This window comes from Anabrus simplex, chromosome 1, assembly GCF_040414725.1.
Source record: "Anabrus simplex isolate iqAnaSimp1 chromosome 1, ASM4041472v1, whole genome shotgun sequence".
In the NCBI taxonomy this organism is placed as follows: Eukaryota; Metazoa; Arthropoda; class Insecta; order Orthoptera; family Tettigoniidae; genus Anabrus; species Anabrus simplex.
In genome coordinates, this window is record NC_090265.1 from 1,402,320,365 (window position 1) to 1,402,339,323 (window position 18,959).

Here is an 18,959-nt window from a genome sequence, read left to right on the forward strand (position 1 = left end):
GAGTGTCTCAGGTGGTTGAGGCACTGGCCTTCTGACCGCAATTTGGCAGGTTCGATCCTCGCTCAGTCCGGTGATATTTGGAACTAAATGTAATGAAATGGAGTATGGCATTTAGTGCCGGGAGATCCCAGGACGGGTTTGGCGCGCCAGGTGCAGGTCTTTTGATTTGACTCCCGTAGGTGACCTGCGCGTCGTGATGAGGATGAAATTATGAAGACAACACATACATTCAGCCCACGTGCCAGGAAAATGAACCAGTGATGGTTAAATTTCCCGACCCTGCCGGGAATGGAACCCGGGTCCCCTGTGACCAAAGGTCAGCACACTATCCATTTAGCCATGGATCCGGACGTATTTGAAAGTGCTCAAATATATTAGCTTCGTGTCGGTAGATTTACTGGCACGTAAAGGAGTCCTGTGGGCAAAATTTCGGCACCTCAGTGTCTCCGAAAACCGCCAGAGTAGTGGGACGTAGAAACAATAACTTTATTTATTATATTTCTACAATTTTTGCTTGTGAGTCGTTAAGTATAATAATTTCGTCTTAACACTGTACAGCAAGAATAATTGTAATAATAAAGTTATTGGTTTTATGTACCATTAATTACTACTCTTATGTTTTTCTGGCACTTCTGGGTGCCGAAATTTTGTCCAGAAGGAGTTATTTAACGTGTCCGTAAGTCTACCGACAAGAGGCTGACGTATTTGAGCACCTTCAAATACCACCGGACTGAGTCAGGAGTGAACCCACCAACTTGGGGTCAGAAGGTCAGTGACTCAACCGTCCGAGTCACTCAGACCGGTACCATAGTTGTGCACCGATTTAATATTGCACCACGAAAATAAATATGGTCACTGAAAACTTTTAATTTCCAACAATATTTATTTAAAGTGATAATATTCATGATAGTAATTTATTGTATCAAGAATTGGGAGAATATCAAGCTGGCTTCCGGAAAGGTAAATCATGCACGGTATAAATCTTCAATGTTAAGAGCATCATAAAATACAGCATAATTGGGCAGAACAAATACCTAGCCGTTTATACGAACTTCAGAAAAGCATACGACTTCATTCACAGTAAAACCTGGAAGAGTGTGGAGAAGATAACAAGACAGAACATTTAATCAAGCGGACAATCAGAAACACTAACTCCAAAATAAAGTTCAGGGGGAGGCAGAGATCTGTGAGCCCTTCGAAATCAAAACTGATGTAAGACAAGGAGACGGACTCTCACCAATCATGTTCAACTGCGTACTGGTAAAAGCCATTAGGGAATGGAAGAAGGGAATCCCGACAAGAATACTTTCAAGGTTGGGAGATATAAGGGGAATATAAGTATAGATCGTTTGACATTCGCTGATGATGCAGGGATACTCACCAGCGATATAACAAAAGTTAAGAATAATTGAAGAACTCCAGAGGATAGCAAAGAAGACTGGGCTTCAAATACCTTTTGAGAAGTCTGGGTTCATGACCCGCATTAAAAAGGCCCCTCAGGTACTGAAGTTAGGAGACGAAGACATAAGAAGAGTTATGAGTTTTACGTGTTTCTGAGAATTATTTTCAAGTTGCTTTACGTCGCACCGACACAGATAGGTCTTATGGTGACAGTGGGACATGAAAGGACTAAGAGTGGAAAGTAAATGACCGTCGCCTTAATTGAGGCACAGCCCCAACATTTTCCTGGTTTGAATGGAAAATCACGGAAAACCATCTTCAGGGCTGCCGACAGTGAGGTTCGAACACACTATCTCCCGAATACTGGATACTGGCCGCACTTAAGCGACCGCAGCTATCGACCTCGGTATATTTGGGAGAAAAATTGCAAGAGAGTGGATCTGAAATGAATGTCATTAAATAGCGTGTAGAGAAAATGGAAATGATATGCCAACTGACGAGTAAAACCTACCACAAAAAGGTTCTGGCGTGTGTGGCTAAACTAAGGCATAGGACACAGTTGTTAACCTGTATGCAGCAGAAACATTGGATAAGATTCGGAAAGGTGGGCTTGGAGATATATGGAGGGGAGAAAGAAAAATTCCAAAAAAAATCTAGGACCAAATGTAAAAAATGGGGGATGATACTGAAATCTAACAAATAAATGTGTCAAAGAACAAAAGGAGTGATGTATTTGATGAGGAAGAGAAAGTTACAATTTCGTGGACACTTATTGAGGATGGACAATAACAGAATGACGAAGAAAATCCTTGAATATTCTTCAAAAAGAAGACTATATTGCTGAAGTGGTTTCGGTAAGTGACGTCGGACTTGGCTAACATAGGCCTACAGAGGATGACATACTGGACAGAAGTCTAGACAGATCGTCGAAAATTTCTACGGTCTCCAGTAGTCTGAGGATGCACTAGTGGAAAGAGGTGTATCCTATACAGAAGAACAGAGGAAGGAAGTAGGAGAAAGGATGAAAATATACTGGCAGAGAATGAAGGCAGAGAAGGCTAAAAGTAAAGCAGATATTGTCAAACATGAACTGGCTGGCCGAATCGAAACAAACGAACAATTAAAACATGATAATAGGAGAATAAAGGACTCGATCCTGGAGGGTAAGAGAAGAAGTGGGGGACTAAGACGATAATGATTATATTGAGTCTCTAGTGATTTAAAAATAATGATTGTGGAACTAAACGAGGCGAAAGAGGTGGTTACAAATAGAGGATTGCGGATGAATTTTGTAAATTTATAGAGGTTTGCAGACTGAATGATGAGAGACATGATAGGCTTTAATGAAGATGTACTTAAATATGTGTACTATTACCTTTCTCTAACGCCACATTGTCAGCTTGAAATTCGGAGATAGTTGGTTCGAACCGTGGGGCTGCACCTTAATTAACGCCGTGGTCACTTCAATCCCAGTTCTAGCACTGTCCAACCCCATCATCGCCATCAGGCCTGTCTGTGACCGAGCGAGGATTAGGCAGTGTAGTCAGGGTCATGTACCTGTGAGCTTGCATTCTGGAGATGGTGGTTCGAATTCCACCGTCCGCAGGCATGAATAATGTATCCCATGGTTTCCCATTTTCACACCAGGCAAATGCTGGGGATGTACTTAGCGCAATGGCCGCTACCTCCCAAATCCTAGTACTGTACTATCCTTGCGTCGCCGACGTTAAAACACTAACAAAAAGTAGAAATAAATGAAACCTACCTGTGTGATTGCGACTTAAAACAAGTATAATTCAACGCTACGTTCCCACTTTTACGAGCGTTCAGCGCTGCATCCTCGTCCAATGTAAGAGTTGGCGGCGATTTATGATCAGGCATTCTTCGTGCTGTATTTTGAAAATCATCAGTACTAACTCCGTTGATACCTTCTCAAGTATACTGCTTAATTTACAATGTTGAATGGAGTAATGGAAGTTTTTATATTATCCTCAGAGACTTTTAGAAATCATATTTACATTCCTCATTTGGCATACCTTGATGAAAAACCAAACGGATATTTAGGTCATAGTGGAGGATTAATATTTTAAGAGGAGGTACAACTCCTCCCTCAATACTAATCATCTGAATGAGGTCCGACCCATCGAAGAGTAATGGTATCGGCTAAAGTAGGTGAAGAGCTACGAAGGGAGTGGAAGGTAAAGGGTACATAAATCTTATACCGGAGAGGTCGGAGGGGAAGAAGTTTTCACCAAGGAAGGTCAGATAGGAAGGATGAAAGCGAGGAGGCAGCCACAAATGGAAACAATCCCATATTCAGCATTTATATTTTGAAAGCGTCTGGGGCTATCGTCTTCAGACGCCTCTTACGGCATGGTACAGGATATCGTTGATGTATTCTACCGCCTTCATCCGGAGGGGATAAACCAATTCTCAAAGCAAGTGAATTCACATCGTCTCGCATTAAACACTGTGACAAACGAGTTTATATGGCAAGTTTTACTGTGATAAGAGTGCCATTGTTCCTATCCTCTTGTTTTTATTATTCTGTTTATTTTTGAAACCTATGCTATTCCACCCGATTGGTTACATTTCAAAGGAATTATGGAATACTACTTATAAAAGTGGTATTTCCTTGAAGACATAGTCATTCTATCCCGCAGCTATATACGTGTAGAGTACGCTTGATATCGCAAGACAGCTTCTCCCCACAGATCCTATTTCAGTAGAAAAGGATAAAAAGAAACGTCACTCCGCCTTGAGGACGATACCTCTTTATAGCTAGTAAAAATGCTTCCCTTTTAGTGTACCTTTAAGTTTAGCGTTCACAAACAAAATGGTTCTTTCAAGCTTTAATAAAGTTTGGAGTAAAATGCCGTATATAAAGGGAAGTAAGAGCGAGATATACGGTACCATCTTCCGGGCTCTCCAGTCCTCACCTGCGCTACAGTGAGATATGAGAGTAGAGATGCAGCATCTATCACACGTTGTGCACATTCTTCACTTCCTAGACAAGATAAACACCTGAGTTATAGCCTCTTATCGTCCACATGCCGGGAGAGGTCTAATCCCAAACCAGTTATAAATACCGGCCCTCACTTCTGCCATTAAAGTTTCATTTTCACTGGCGTTCACTCCGTGAAAGATTTTTATGAATTTATTCTCAAAATCAATTAAGAGAGGTTGCTATGTTCAGTTAGACAGCATCGTTAATGAGTTCCTGTAATGGCTTGACTTATATTTACTTTGGCTTTAGCTTGTTTCACAGAAGTTTCCCAATGAAAGCCTCCTAATTAGCACAGACTTTCCTTAGTAGGACAGGGTGGTTTATCACGAATGGGGACAAAATCAACCACTGGAATCAACAATTGAAGCAGAGGAATGAATGAGCAAACAACATGAGATATTTATTGTATGTGCATTCGTATATCATATATTGCGTTATATGGAGAACACGTCAAGTAACAAACACAAGTATGAAATGTACCAGCTTTCATAGCGGAGAGAAAAGTTCCAGATTTCTCTGAGTCGTAACCCTGACAAACCCACAATTCCCATTGGTTAATTTAATAAACTGAAAAAATTTCTCATTGGTTTCTTAAATAAATCTGAAAAATTTCTAATTGGCGAATATACAGTATTACGTGGGCGGGAAGAGATAGAAGTGTTGACAACATGTGACCACCAATAACAAACTATAAACAATTCAGTTTAAGAAACCTTGATACACAAAATTACTTTGGAAATTAATACTTCATCTTCACCCCAGAGGGCGCAATATAAGTTGATAATAGCGACATATGTCGAGAAAAGTTCAAACTATTTCTGAAGTGAGATTCAGATTTCCAGTTGTAGATAGCCTTCTACAAGGCGCTAATTTTAAATGCACGGGGCGGTTGTACCTCCTGTACAGTAATAATTATAATAATAATAATAATAATCCAAATTCTATAAGTTCGGAAATATAATTCACCACTCAGTGACAACTAAACACAAAAAAACAGCTGTGTGTATTTAAACAGCACTGTGAGTTTTATTTTTCAGAAGTTTTCATCTAACCCCTGACAGCCAAGTTTTACCCATGGTCTATTCAAGTAAATTTCACCGTAACAGCTACAGATTGTATACCCTTCCATTCCACGGTTATATTTTTACCTAACTCAGGAAGAAGCCACACGTCATATATATAGGGGACACAATCACTTGGATTCACAAAATTCTGGTGTACGTGAGTGGAGCCACGGGTAAAACTTATTGAATAATGTAATATTATTGATTTTACGTCACAATGTCTACCTTTACTGTGTTCGGAGTTATCAAGATGCCGGAATTTTGTCCATTTGCAGTTAGGCCTATATTTTTACGCGACAGAATTTGTATCGTCACGAGTCTGATACTTTTGAGCAAATTTAAATCGCAGGACTGAGACGAGATCAAATCTGCAATTACGTATTAGCAAATGAGGACATACTTTCGGACTTAACTCTTGAAAATTGAATGGAGTATGGCTTTTAGTTCCGAGAGTGTCCGAGGACATGTTCGGGTCGCCAGGTGCAGGTCTTTCGATTTGACATCCGTAGGCGACCTGCGCGTCGTGATGAGCTTGAAATGGTGATGAAGACGACTCTTACACCCAACCCCCGTGCCAGCGAAATTAACCAATGATGGTTAAATTTTCCGACCCAGCCAGGAATCGATTCCGAGTCCCCTGTGACCAAAGACAAGTACGCTAACCATTTAGCCATGGAGGCGGACACTTAACTATTTATGGTGTAGAAATAACTTAACAACAGCTGAGGATTTCAAGATGAGCATTGCATGCTAGATGTAATACAGAGATGTGCTTATTTCTATTTCGTGGCGTACTATGGGCCACCACACTGGGAAGACTACAGAGATACTCACTGAAGTGTAAGAAGGCTTTTATCCATCCAACTAAGTTCCAGACTGCTTCTGGGAGAGAGCGAGAGACAAAGACCGAGCCAAGAAAGAAGCAGCAAGATTTCAATGAAAAAGGGTACAGGCTGACTAGGAAATTCTTTATCGTAGAAACCGCAAAAGCGCAGCAAGCCCCTAAGATTATATTCAAAATATTTAATTTGAGAAATTGTTCACTGATACGTCCTTATCTGATTGAAGAAGGAAAAAATTATGCATTTCAGAAAATTATACTGCGTTTATTACAGTAGTACGTAAATTGTTGCTTGTTCTTAGACCGAGCTCGATAGCTGCAGTCGCTTAAGTGCGGCCAGTATCCAGTATTCGGGAGATAGTAGGTTCGAACCCCACTGTTGGCAGCCCTGGAAATGGTTTTCCGTGGTTTCCCATTTTCACACCAGGAAAATGCTGGGGCTGTACCTTAATTAAGGCCACGGCCGCTTCCTTTCCACTGCTAGCCCTTACCTGTCCCATCGTCGCCATAAGACCTATCTGTGTCGGTGCGACGTAAAGAAGTCAGCTTGTTCTTAAAATTCAGTGTAATCATCGTATGTTTAACCGCGGATCATCGTAGTGGAATCTGAGCAAGCACCTTTCTTATTTTTACCAGTGGAATTAACGTTCAACCACATAGTTTAATTAATAAGTATTTAATTACTGGCTGAGTGTAAGTCAGGTAAAATAAATCATGTATCAATCTCTAAACGATACAGTGGGTCAATTGGAATGGACATTCTGGCAACAAAACAAAATGTATATATATATAGTTAACGGTCTACCCGGTTGTGTTCTCCTGCAGTATTTGCCCATTTTAATGCTCTAACAACGAGTACTTAAATGTTTCTGGTTTGTGATCGTGTATCTGTGTGACGTTTATAATGGCTAGTTCTGGGTTAAGACTGTCGGAAAGAATATACGGCAGATATTGGAAGATGGTGACACTTAATGGGATGTAAGTCGTAATTGGGAAGACCAACAATGTAACAGGGGACATTGAAACCAGCACTGAAGTGAGGTGTTCGTAGTGTGTCAAAATATTTTAGTAACACGGGTATGTTGTGTGTCGTGTCCCAACACCGGAGGTCCTCTTATGGAGCACGTTTGATTCCCCTACCGAAAAACCTGTCACAGGTACTAACTCCCAGATAGGTTTTATTATCACGAGACACTTTTACTGTGAGTAGAGTACAATAATCGATCTGTTGACTTGTGAAAAGTTCAATTACTTGTACATTAACTATTTAACATTATGCAAATGATTAAATTGATAAAAGCACACAATTTCTCTGGGCCATAAAAGTTACTTTCCTGTATTAAGTAACTGGAATAACAAGAAGTATAACAAATCATACGCTGTGGTATTAATCACTAAATACTGAGTAGGTTTGTTAGACTCCATCGTGGTATCCATTCATGAGTTCCATGAGTGTGAAGTGTGGTGTTTCAGGGTTTAAATACATTCTGTTGTCGTGTTCATTAATGTGTATTTCTCCTATTGGTTTTATCGACAAGTAATTTAGCAATAATGAATCCTGCGACGACCTTCTCTGTGTTTCATCATAGTGTAGTAAAGGCAAGTTCATAAACCTATCTAGTCGCGTTTATACTTATACGAGGAGGAATGATTTTCCTTACGGGAGTATTGTTGTGTTCAAGAAATACCCTCCAAAAGACAAGCAATGCAAATAATTTAAAGTGGCCAGGAGAAATTAAATCGGGTTCGATCCCTATCTCAACCATAGCTCAGAGTCCGGATCATGTCCGGAATGGTAAGCGTCAAATGCTTTGGTTCAGAGAACTTGGATTCGATTCTCGTGCGGATCAGGGAATTTTAACAATATCTGGCTAAATCTTCTGCCTCGGGAACTATGTGTTTGTCCTAACACACACCTCTTCGCATGTACACAACAAACGACATTACCAACCACCTCAGAAACACCATCCCTCCATCTAGGATGGCATCAGGAAGAGCATCACGCCGTAAAATGAGTTCAAATTCATATACCGGGTGGAAGGGAACAACGTGCACCGGGTACATGAGATTAGAAGGTTGGCCATACTGATAAATAATTAGAAGAGTTTTTTAAATTTATTTTATTGATAAATAGGGTTCCAGAGAGCAAGAGCTCTGTCAAGAGGAACAATAGGGCCTACAAAGATAATCACAATAGCGGATTAACGCGTAAGGTCTAAAAGTGAAAGAGTAATAATAGTGGTTTTACATATGCTTTGATTATTACTATTTACCTAATGGAGAGGATTATATTAAGTGGATTATTATCAGAATAACAATACAGGAGGAACAACATTTTGACTTTTAAGTTGTTTTTGTAAATAAAAATACAAGATAAATAACTGTTACACATTTATAATGCCTAACAGGTATTTCATAAGCTTATTACAAAATGGCACAATTTTAGAGATGATTACTATATTGTCAGGAATACTGTTATATTCAGATATTATAAGTGTTGCACTCCCTTTGGAATTAATTTTTTTTTTGCCTTGTCTTATATGAATGGATGCCAGTGACTTCAGGAAATTTGGAGTTGGTGAACATTTTATTATGCAAGACTTTATGAATAAGAAGTGATGCATATAATGAGATTAATTTCTTAAGAGGTAATATCTTTGTTTCAGAGTACATTTTACTTCGAGAATGTAGTTGATGAAATCCATACATAAATCTAATCGCCCTGTTTTTTAAGACCTCCAGAGTATGCAAGTCATTTTGGTTTGCTTTGCCCCAATTGAAGCACAAGTAGGAAAGTCGAGATTGTAACATTGTGAAACAAATTAGACGAAGAGTGTCAATTGTTAGTAGGTACTTAATCTTGCCAATGATACCAAACAAGACAGAGATTTTATTTTATGTCTAATATATGAGGTGTCCAGGAGAGAGCGCTATCAATAATTAGTCCAGGATATTTAACTTCTTTTACCCATTGCAACTTCGTAGTGCCAAATAATATATTTGTAGTTGCATTTAGGTCATGTTTTGATTTATTGAACATCATACAGACAGTTTTAGAGTAATTGGCTGTTTCTCAGCCATTCATCTAAGATATCTGCAACTATTTCATCTTCAGAATTTGATGAATAGAACAGTGAAGTATCATCTGCCAGAAGTGATATTTTACCCTTAAAAGAACACAGGGCTATGTCATTAATATATATGAGAAATAAAATTGGAGCCAATATAGAACCTTGTGGTACACCAAAGGAGTTCTTTCGTAGTTCAGTTTTGTTCATGTCAATCTGAACATATTGCTGCCGATTTGATAAGACATCCTTAAACCACAGCAGTGGGGCACCTCTCACACCTGCCTTTTCTAGTTTGTATACCATAAGTTCACGGTTAACATTATCAAAAGCCTTTTTTAAATCATTAAACAACCCAGCAGTTCGGCACAGAGCACCAGTCGAAGAATAAAACACCGCAGGAGGAGTTTTGGTCCAGACATCCGAGCTGACAGGATCACGCCAGAGCAAGTACGCTACGGTGACTCTGGCTAAAACCAACTGTGTGTTTCTGTTTGACGCTGATTTCTCGGTATGGCTCAAGTCAAGTGTAGACTTAACAACACTGCCGGGCAAAGCCCATTTGAACTCACGAGGTGATACGATTGGCTAACTGCAGTAGCTGATCAAATAACAACGGTGCGTGATATCGAATTATTTTTTCGAATTGTTTATTAACGTAACTAATCCTCTAACGCTCACGTTGTTTCCGACCACCCTGCATACGACACAGTTCACAACACTTATACCACCTGGGTGTGGGAAAAACGGTACAAGGAGATGACTGAGGTCCGGAGGAGGATTCACTCAGCCACGTTAAATGAAGTGAGGAGCTGTCGTAAAAGATATCCAGAGCGCTCTGTCATCAAAGCTAAGCAGGGCGGGTGTTATTTTCATATTGAATATCTGCAGGCCATCAATCGTTTTGGCAGACACGAATTTCTTTCTTCTTTTTTCTCTTCTTTTCTCAGAAGTAATTCATAGATTACACAGACTAATTGTACTGAGACATATTATACTAACGGAAAGTTAAAATAAGTCTTGTAAGGTTTGAATGAAAACTACAACTTTTGCACATGAACAAGAGCGCAAGAGCGGAGAGTTGTGAAGGATCAGTAATCTAGTCCTGTCCGTAAAATATGTGAGCCGCTTGTAGCTTCCGGCGACGAACTCAGCTCGAAGTTGTGTTAAACGTTATTGGCATGCAATAACGCCGTAGACACGCACTGTATGATCAGCAGCCGCGTTTCAGAGACGTCATGTAGTGAGTGTCATGTAGGCCAGATGTTCATAGCAGGGAATTGTGTCGCACGTCGGTGGAGATGTACATGGATAATTATGTTTCTGGCCACAGGAAAATGCACATATCGGCTTTCAGTTTACTCATCGCATAGTCCGCGAATCCTCTACAAGGTACAAAATTCTGGTTTTGGTAGAAATCATGAATTCCATGTTAATATCTATACATTTCATGAAAATAGGGCGTTTGTGTTGATAAAGAATACAATACACCAAATTAAATTACTTTCCCTTTAACAGTTAATCCGGTAGGGATTTTTATAGTACCGATTTCCCTCCTTTGATGTCTGAAACCAAACAAACCATTTGTAAAAGCAGACTAGCTTGTCATGTTTTTAGGCTGATATTTTCATTCATTTCGATAACTTACAGTATATGCATCGTGATAACTTTTTTCAGGTATACGGTATTGAAATGGTATACGAGATATTTACTAATCACATCTAAATACACATATTATTATTTTTTAGCTATCTACTTCGTATATACTTCCAGAAAGTAGAGAGAAAATTCAGTTCGCAAGCACTGTCACTGCAGCGCTGAGATAAAGGTTGGTTACAGGTGTACAATGTTCCGTTGAGCTGCCGACAGAACTCAAATCCAATTTATAGACACACTGCAGATTGTTTTGAGGTAATCCATAAAATCGCCACCTGTAAAATGTTACCCGTTTTGTGAATGCAAAGAATGAATATCGTACAGGCAAACATCAATCAGTACCATAAGCTATAATATGGTGAAAACACAACATAATTACAACCCAAGAAAATAATAATAATAATAATAATAATAATAATAATAATAATAATAATAATAATAATAATAATAATAATAATAATAATAATAATAATAATAATAATAATAATAATGTTATTTACTTTACGTCCCACTAACTTCTTTCACGGTTTTCGTAGACGCCGAGATGTCGGAATTTAGTCAGACAGGAGTTCGTTTACGTGCCAGTAAATCTACCTACACGAGGCTGGTGTATTTGAGCATATTCAAGTACCATCGGACTGAACCAGGATCGAACCTGCCAAGTTTGGGTCAGAAGGCCAGTACCTCAATCGCCTGAGTCACTCAGCCTGGCAAAACCCAAGATACTGTTGAGGTATTTGACGGGAGAAATGTAACTGTATATCTAGTCTGTGCCTCGTGTAGACAGTTTTCCTATGTTCTCCCATGCGGGAAGCATTTTTGTGTCAGGAGCTTCTTAAATATGAAACTGAATGGTCTGTTTCCCCTCATCGAAAACATCATTTGAATGAATGCAACAAAAAAATAATCTCTTTCCCAATTTTGAAAATGTTCAAATAATGCTGGTATTATCGACCTAATTATTCTGAAGTATTTTGAAACTATAATTTATATAATAATATTAACATGTGAAGATACTCATCGTCTTCTGAGAAACCTATACATGAAATGCTTTCAATAATCTTTCATGTCCGGAAATTTAGTGTTCAGTGATAACCTGACGAGTCACCTTGAGGAGATTCTCTCCGACGTTACTGAAAAAATGTTCAATCAATTGACGTGTTGCGTCATTGGATAACGGAAGAGAAAAGTCACGAAAGACGGGGGATAAACGGCCCCAGTGCCTTGAAAACGTAATCTATGGAAGATTAAGAGATAATATGGGATCTTCAAATCTCCCTCTCTCTTTTTTTTTTTTTGCTAGCTGATTTACCTACACAGATAAGTCTTATGGTGACGATGGGAGAGGAAAGGGCTTGGAATGGGAAGGAAGCTACCCTGGCCTTAATTAAGGTACAGCCCCAGCATTTGTCTGGTGTGAAAATGGGAAACCACGGACAACCATCTTCAGGGCTTTCGACAGAGGGTTTGTAACCCACTATCTCCCGGATGCAAGCGCACACCTGCAGGCCCCTAACCGCACAGCCAACTCGCCCGGTGATCATCAAATCAAAGTGGACCGACATTTTATTATCAGGAGCCAGCAATGTGACATAACATTACTCACAGCTGTTGCCACGATCGACGTACACTTAACACAAATATATACTGCCATCCAGAATGGCGTAACACTTGATATCTTGGTAGAAATCTCAGATAAATTCTACGTTGAATAGGATTACCATTATTTTTCCAATATTTTATTGATTGGTTACTGACCACAATTGATAAAAACAGAAAACTAGGGCCTATATTGTACCCCACTCAAACAATAGTGAGTGTTTTGTTTATTCATTTTGCGCCAGTTATGAACAGCATTCTTTCATCATTGTAGTCGCCCTTGTACCTTTGAGTTGGACGTGCGGTTAGAGGCGCGCAGCTGTGACCTTGGTTCCGGGAGAAAGTTGCTTCGAACCCCACTGTCGGCAGCTCTGAAGACGGTTATCAATGGTTTCCGATTTTGAGACCAGAAAAATTGAGGTACTGTGCCTTAATTAAGGCCACGGACGCTTTGTTCCCATCCCTGGGGATTTTCTATTCCATCATCACAATCAGAACTATCTGTGTCGGTGCGACGTAAAGCAAATTGTAAAAAAAAAAAAAAAAAAAAAAAAAAAAAAAAATCCTGTTTGATCACTAATTAAGGACTACCTGAGGGATTTCTAAGCCACAAACAACTTATCAGCATGCCTAGAAGTCCGATGAACTCGGTGAAAACAGTAGCAGTGGTGAATGGTGACTATAGTTACCGCTATGTTACATAAGTTTTGAATACATATCCTACAGCATTCGTCGGATTGCAAAACGTTTTCCGAAGCATCATACCTTGAAAGAAAACCTGTTTCAGGCCATTCTAGGTCCACTTCTGGCATGCAAGATCACTTTCTGAGATTACAAGTGTTGACAACTGACATCTTACAGCGGTTGATTTTCGGAGTAGTGTGATGCAGGTCCAGAACGTAGCTAGGAATGAACACACAGTCAGAAAGAGGCTTCATGAAGCAAATTTAACCTCTAGAGAACCAGCCAGAGGGCCAGCACTTTTGCCGCAACACCGGAGGGACCATCTTAATTTCGCGCAGGTGCATGAACATTGGACTAAAGAGCATGGAGGACATGAACTCTTCAGGAGCCCAGATTCAACCTGAGTTTACCTGACGGAACAGAATGAATGTGGAGAATTGTAAGAGAACGATTCCCCCCCCCCCCCCCCGATATTACACCCTCTGGAGGAGGTTCAGTGCTCGTGTGGTTTGGCGTAAGTTCAGATAACCGTACCACACCCCACTACCGGCTCCCTCACGGGATGAAGGTTGAGGAGATTCTCATTAATCATGTAATGCCATTTCCATTCGCTTTTGACGAAAACATTGTGCTTATGCATGATAATTAAAAAACCCGGGCAAGTCAGCCGTGCGGTTAGGGGCACGCAGCTGTGAGCTTGCATCCGGGAGAAAGTGGGTTCGAGCCCCACTGTGGGCAGCCCTGAAGATGGTTTTTCGTGGTTTTCAATTTTATTTTTTCTTGCTAGTGGCTTTACGTCGCAGCGACACAGATAGGTCTTATGGCGACGATGGGATAGGAAAGGCCTAGGGGTTGGAAGGAAGCGGCCGTGGCCTTAATTAAGGTACAGCCCCAGCATTTGCCTGGTGTGAAAATGGGAAACCACGTAAAACCATCTTCAGGGCAACCGACAGTGGGATTCGAACGCACTATCTCCCGGATGCAAGCTCATAGCCACACGCCTCTAACCGTACGGCCCACTCGCTCGGTGTTTCCAATTTTCACACCACGCAAATGATTGCGCTGTACCTTAATTAAAGCCACGGCCACTTTCTTTCCACTCGTAGGCCTTTCCCATCCCATCGTCACCATAGGACCTATCTGTGTCGGTGTAACGTAAAACAAATTGTAAAGACAATTCAAAACTCCATGCTGCTTAGTCTGTCACAGAGTTCCTTCGGTGGGCCAACATTCGTACTCTGGACTGGCCAGACAGGAGTCCAGTTCTCAACCCTATTGAGTAAGTGTGGGACATCATTGGTCCTTGCCTTCAGCACCGAGTTTTCGAAAATCTGGCTGAACTAAAGGCAGAAGGGCGAGAAGAATAGGAGAGCTTATCAGAAAAGGAGCATGCCAAGAAGATCTGCTGTGGTAACTGCATCAAGGAGCGGCGAGACCTCGTATTGATCATGTAATCCACATCCAATATGATTCCAGTGATTTTACCTAAATATCCTTCATTTAAATCAATTATTTCGATAATCAGAAAATCTGTCACATCTGCAGCTTGTAATAAAAAAAGCGTATCTTCTGAAATTGAAATGTTTTGGGCATTGCCGTCTTCGGCATAGGTATGGCTATATCCTCCCTTTTATTCTGTAGTGATGCTTTGAAAATAAATATAGGCCTACATTTTGCTACCTAAAACTGAGATTATTTTAAAAATATGAAGTGTTACGTCTTTTTGAGGGTATTTCTGCAATGTGCACGTTAGATCCCAAAAATATTCTATTGAACGATAATATATAAATTATGAGGTTGTTCGCAATACAAAAATGTACCAGCCCTTATGTTGCGCGTAAAGTTACATACTCAACATTTTACTCAATGTTTCGTCATGAACTTACATTGCAATTTTCTCAATAGGATCTTGGCTAGGGTAGAAATGGCTAATCCACTTTAGTTCTAGCGGTAGATTATCGGTAGTGACCAAGCGAGTTGGCTGTCTGGATAGGGTCGCGCAGTTGTGAGCATCCATTCGGGAAGTAGTGGGTTGGAACCCCACACTCGGCAGTTCTGAAGATGGTATTCCATAGTTTCACCAGGAAAATGCTGGAGTTTTACCTTATTTAAGGCCACAGTCACTTCCTCCCCACGTCTAGCCGTTTCCTATCCCATAGTCGCCATAAGACTTATCTGTGAGGTGTGACTATTCATCGGTTGTAAAATTCAAGTGCTTTTAGCTTGTATTCTACCAGCGTCATGTTTGCCATGCATAATATCCCTCTGGAATATACTTTCCGTACCAACAGCCGAAAAGCCTATTTGAGGAAAATCGAGTTATTCTTATTTCACTAGTAATTCATTGTTTCTTCCCGTACCTTTCCCACAACCTGGTAGGGTCGGGCGTGTTTATTATGTCAAACATATAGCCTTGCCTAACAGCCGGATGCCCTTCCCAACACCAACCCCACAGGGAGGAATGTATCAAATTTTGCATATTTTTTGTGGTGGTAGGCAGTGTCGTGTTTGTGTGTGTGTGTGTGTGTGTGTATGAAGAATAGTGTAAATTTACAATCACTAAGATCCATACACTATATGAAAACAATTAAGTAGTTGTAGTTTAAACCCTCTACACGGCCGGGAGTTGAACCCACGACGTCCGAACTTAAGGTTCGACTCTAATCGTTCAACCAAGGCACTGGACTAATAAATAACTCTTCAGACATTTTTTCATAATTTACACTTTATAGAGGATACAATTTCTTACGTGGTGACCGGAAAACTACTTTCCTCATAATGTCTCCCGATTTCAGTAATAGTTTTAGAGGGAACGGTAGAACTATGTCATAGTTGTGCAACCCGTTTCTGTAAAGCGATGTTTAAAGCGCATGTCTATTTTTAATATTACTCTTATAAACTCCTGCTGAAATGAGGATAAATTCCTCCAAATTTAAACGTAAATTGTATCTCTTACCACCTTCTATCAGTAGGGATTACCTAATAGCAGTTTTAAGTTCGATAAACTGGCATCTATGAAGTTATTAACTTGATAGTTAGTTTACAGTATGTCTTATGACAGGAAACTGACAATATATTTTAATCATGCTTCGTATCGGGAATCTATCAACTCCAGATGATGTTCTGCGGAAGTTACACAAACCTAAACTTCTTTTGGTTATATTCGCGATTGATGTTTGTTTTAGTTGAGGATATTTCCCATACCAGGTCCCTAAATATTATGTCATGGTACTTTCTCATTATCGAAGTTCTAAGTGATTCATGTGCCGAGGATCAGCATTGTCAAATAACGGTACCTTAGAGACACAACGACAACATTCTGTGATACAGTTTTGTAAGCTTACTACTTGAAATTACAACTGGTGATTCCTGTTCCTTGCTTCACACATGTATGTCATGGTGCGAATTGAACACAATATATTTATTTCCTGTTTCTCCGTCACGTACGCGATCTGTTCTATTTTTCTGTGACTCAAAAATCATACAGAGACTGCTCATTTCTGATGCCATACTGCACTTAAGACTATTTTCGGCAAACAGTCGATGATGTTGCGAGAAAGTGTATTTAGTGTCATTAGTCATACGGCAATGTATCTACTGCATTGTCTATGAGTGAAACAATGTTACTAGCTGGCACGTAGAAGGCACATATGCCTTGTACTGTAATAATTATATGTAAACAAGTGTTTATGTAAACACTACATAACAGGTCGAATAAACGACCGGAAAGAAAAGTTCTGTGATTTTTCATGTTTACTTCAATCCATGCCCCATATGATACTTGGTGGATATAACACAGTCCCTTGCTTGTTAATCATATACCTTTCCAGATACTTAAAAAACTAGCGATCAGACTTCGCAAGTATACACACAAGTTAACCACGATATCACAAGCACCTAACATGAAATTACAAAGGAAAACAATATTTTTCTCTCCTTTCATTTATCAGAAATGATTGTTTAACTTTCGTTCGTAAAATTTGCTTTACGGTATCTGTTCTCCATGCGCTTGATGACCGTACTAGTCTACAGACCCGTACATGAATACATCAATCTTTAACATGTCAGGACGTGCGGTAGCAGTTTATGTTTTACCGTAACCGCATGGTTCCCTGCCTGTAGCTCATTTTTCTATTAATAATGTGAATTCCCCAGTCGTTCTACATGTTGTGATTCCCTATACTGGAGTCTCGTGACACTCAACTGACAGATACATTGTTCTGCTTTCTATTCACAACACCGGAACGCAACCATTTAGGTCTAAAGATAAATGCGATTGTATACTTTAAAACTTAATTTTAGTTCATTTATATGTTTATAGAACTGACCAGCTTATACAAAGCAATTAAGTTATTTTTAAATAACAAACCTTCTCCCTTTCACAATCATTTCCACTTCCAATCTGTTAATGAAATTATAAATATACATACTTTCGTGTCAGAATACTACACAAAAAATGTAATTGAACTTTGAAATAAATTATTCCTTCATATAATTTAAATCTTAGACGTTTGAGATATAGTTGTGGAGTAATCGTACAGGAGAATACACAATATATCGTTAGATCTTGGGAAAATAATAATTTCTTATCTAACGTCAATATGTACATACATAGCTTGCTGAAAACTGCTTAGTAAATACAAAATGTTTGAATGAGGAATGATCTAGTAGACACTTTCATCCAATGAAGAAAATTAAAAACCATCTCATTACAGCCTTGATGATGTGATGTTTTGAAGATAACAGTATGTACATAAAATTATCAAACTGAGTAATTAATTGGAAAGATGAATATATTTAATGTATTGTAGGTCATTCTAAATTATTATGCGTATATATGGGTTTTTTTATTCATCTATTTCATATTATCATCTCATTTCCTTGTATCACGGCAATAACGAAATCTGAACGAGATATGTCTTGAATAACATATCACCGACCTCGATAGCTGCAGTCGTTTAAGTGCGGCCGGTATCCAGTATTCCGGCGATAGTAGGTTCGAATCCCACTGTTGGCAGCCCTGAAAATGGTTTTTCGTGGTTTCCCATTTTCACACCAGGCAAATGCTGGGGCTGTACCTTAATTAAGGCCACGACCGCTCCCTTCCCACTCCTAGCCCTTTCCTGTCCCATCGTCGCTATAAGACCTATCTGTGTCGGTGCGACGTAAAGCAACTAGCAAAAAAATAACATATCACAATATCACCCGCATTAATAGCTTGCAGTACTTTTCCAGTAGCCCGAGGTCAGTCGACCGGACACGCCATGCTAATTTTAGCCCTTCAATATGAAAAAAGTCATTGAGGGTCAGATTTACCCTACCCCACCAATTCCGAGCGAGGCAGTTGGAAATTGTCAACTCCCACTTTTTGAAACTGGCTACATGACGCTTATGATGCCCGTGAACTTTCAGCCTATGTGAATGCACGTTACGAAACAACATGATCGGTATACTGCGATGGAAGGCAGAAGGGATGGAACATCAGGTATGACTGGACTGTGCGATATGGGAGATGGAGGGAGATTTGAGAGGGTGTATACTTCAACGACTAGAGCTCGTGAAGGCCTGAACATCTTGGCGTCTGAGGGCCTTAGTGTCTGAAGGTCTGGTGGTCTTAACTTCTTAGCGTCTGCTGGTCA